We start from the raw sequence: 3,452 nt of genomic DNA on the forward strand, positions 1-3,452 counted from the left end.
ACCATTCCTTAATCTTGTGCCCAAACACTATGTACTCTCAGGCATTACCTTCATAGCTGACTATTCTAATGATGTACTCTATAAAGTGGCCACTTTTATGTGTTCTACCAAAGATTTGGTACCTCTTGTAGCTGCTTTATCTAAAAAATTTAATTGAGAGTGTGAGAATTGGGGATAGAATTTAAAAAAAATTCTTGGTCAAATTAGTGAACAACAAATGGATTTGATGAGGGTTGCATTGTCCGGTAGAATGTAGAGGATGGGCTCATGGGTTGCAGAGGGTGAGAAGTCCTTCGGTTGGAGTGGCCGAAGGAGGGTAACATTCATTTCCCAGCCATACGCTATAGAGAAACATGGACATGGATGGGCTAGGAAGAAAAATAGGCCTTGTAGAAGATAACAAGGTTATCAGGAAAGCCAAGGAGCTGAGACATAATGTGCATTTTAATTCTTCCACTTTTGGTGTGGTATGTTTATCTAAGCAATGCGTCAAATTTAGTGCAATTTTTATCATCTAGAATGCAATTTATTGGGAATATTCATCATTGAGTCATTTTTAAACCCCTTTTCATCCACAGGGTGAGGTTTGCAAATTGGTTCACTGCTTTGAACTCGCTACTACAAAGTAATTTTTCTTGAACCTTATTCAGATGGGTTCATCTGATTTTACATTGAAAAGGATCGGGTCATTTCTCAAATTTATAGCATAATCCTTACAACAAAGATCATGCCACATGTTGACAGTGAGATAATATAACACTGGGTCAAATCTTATTAATGTCATCTATCCTTGCCATTACACTGCATTCCTCAAGACTAGATCTATGTTGCCCGGGAAGAAATAATTTAACAAGAGGAGAAATTATTCCTTGAACATTAGATGATTCCCATTGATTACCCTTCATGGATTTCCAGTTCTCATTCTTTATGATTTTATTAGAAAAATTGCAAGAATGACATTTAATTTGCAATGATTGAATGCATTGTTTGTACAGATTACAAGTTCCCTTTGACAAACAGAAGGCCATTACGCTAAGTGGCATGTCAGAGAAGGCATATACCAGATCCTTGAATGCAATGCAAAAAGCACTTGGAGTTAGGTACATTAATTATCTAAATTGAATCAGTTGCAATTCTTTGTCTGTTTTCTCTTTTGACATTAATGGATTATATTCAAAAATGATGATGAGTCTACACTTTTAATTTGCCTTGCAGGCCAAAGCTAGACATCTGAGAACTTGGAATCCAGTTTGGATGTCTTAGATTGATTGGGTCTACCCAAAGAGTCTTGTCTTTGTAAGTTCCATTTTCCTTGACTCAGTTTTCAGCTCTCAAATGGTCTGTTTACTTAAACTTCAGACCTTTTGAAACTTACTGGTCAAATATTTATATAGTGCTCTCTAGAACTTGAGAAACCAAGTTTCCTTAGTTCAGATTTTAGAACCCAAATGGTTTGTTTTCTTGAATTTCCAATCTTTTGAAATTTATGGCTCAAAGGCTTATAGTATGCTCTGTGCTTGGGGAAATTATTAGGGTGGGTATAATGATTTCATTGGAGTAAGGCCTAAGGGCATACCAAATGAAATCCTTTTCTCTTATACTTTGACCTTGAGCTCTCTGATAAGTGTGGGGTTAACATATGATCCCCGAGTCTTGTCAGCCCAAAATCATGATCGAATATGCAATTCTAATATTAACCTTATACAGATACAAAGAAAGATTTATAGCTGCTCTACTAGAGTCCGAGAGATCAAGTGCTGATTTTGGTCATCCAGTGTTCACTGCAGTAGCTTTTTACCTATGTGCAAGAAGAAATAAGGTTTGTTTGTACTTGCATATTTCAAGCTTATTATTAGGCCAATAATAATCCTTTGATTTTGTAGTCAATATGAATGAAGGATATAACCTAGGAGCAATTTTTTTCTCTTTTTTCTTTTTATTTTGGGTGAACAACTTAAACAAAATTCAAACCCTTACTCTTGTGTTTCTTTTTATCATCTCACATATGACAATGCTACAGTAATGGCCTCAAGTTAGTCTTCTCTAAACTTTGGTTTCTTGTTTATCCATATACCCACCCTAAGTTCTGGAACTTGCTGTGCAAAAACCTAACTTATTTATTTGGATGCAGTTAAAAGTTGATAGGATGAAACTGATCGAGATATGTGGTACATCAGACTTTGAGTTTTCAAATGTGAGTGTTCCTTTTGGGTGCATAGAAATCTTGAAGGTTTTGTAATATTATTCACATTGTCAATTTGCAGATACTAACTAAATCAAATAAGGAAACCCTCTTGATGATTTATGTTTGTTCTTAACTACATATGGTCAAGTTTAGACTAGGTTCATTCTTGTTACTTAATAGATACATTCTTATATTTTTGTGCTTTCTTGGTGCTGAAAAGTTTGAAAGATTATTTCGGGCTTGTTTACATTGTAGTGATTGTGGCCTTTACAAATTTCTCCTATATAAAATTCATATGGGTTGACATATCTTAGATCCTTATTATTGAAGATTTCAAAGTGCATTGTACTCTTATGTTTTAAATTGGTTTGACAGACCAACTGCATAATTATTTTTCTGTTCTTTACATGGTTGAATTTATTTTCACACCATCTTTAACTGTTTCTTAGGTTCACATTGATTTAGTATGGAAAATTGGAACAAAAGCTTGGTCTAAATTCTGGTTGTTATGATTGTTGTAGGCAACTTAGTATATTGGGTGTGTATGGATAGAACTTTTGGATGCATTTCCAAGCAAGAGAATACGTGAAGATGAGGTAGAATCTGACAATAGTGGTGAATCAATTGATGATGAATATGAACTTGAGGTAACTCGGTTCATATATTATACCTAAAAGTTTACGAAGTTATTTTTATATATTTGATGTTATTCCAATGTGGATAGACATGCAATGCATTTCTCATATAATAATTAATAACTAAGGATGTAAAATCAACTTAGTTGCATTGTTTTATGTGAAAGAATGTGTTTCTTAGTTAAGCATTGGTACTTGAGTGTTTCTTTTATTGATGATTGGAAGCACAAGCTTATATTTCTGCATGGTTGAAGGATGCCGTAGTTAAACATAATAATATTTTATTGTAACTATAGTAACATTCCATTTGCATGGTAGTGAAACGGTGTAGGAAAAGTGTAAGATAATATAACACTGGGTTGAATCTTATTTACATTGGCCTTTTTCAAATCAATCATTTTGCACATACACTATAGTAGATCACCAACTATGTTCTGCCTTTTTTAGCATCCTCTTATGAGCCTTCTCTTCACAGGTTTCAGTATTTGGTCACTTCTAAATATCCTTTTTCATGGTTTCAAAGAAATTCTTCATCCCTTAAAAAATAGTTTTTCTGTGTGAACTCTTTACAAGAGTGGGTATACACCATTTTCAAAGGGACATACTTAGTGAAGCAATTAACTAAATTGTTA

General features: G+C 34.0%; 1 pseudogene; it reads left to right on the plus strand.

The window, feature by feature from the left end:
• The first annotated feature begins 353 nt into the window (after window positions 1-353).
• LOC149572089 (origin of replication complex subunit 6-like) lies at window positions 354-2,239 on the plus strand (annotated as a pseudogene).
• The last annotated feature ends 1,213 nt before the right edge of the window (window positions 2,240-3,452 follow it).

Source organism: Cupressus sempervirens, chromosome 2 (assembly GCF_028749045.1).
Source record: "Cupressus sempervirens isolate cs-2001-9-10 chromosome 2, ASM2874904v1, whole genome shotgun sequence".
NCBI lineage: Eukaryota > Viridiplantae > Streptophyta > Pinopsida > Cupressales > Cupressaceae > Cupressus > Cupressus sempervirens.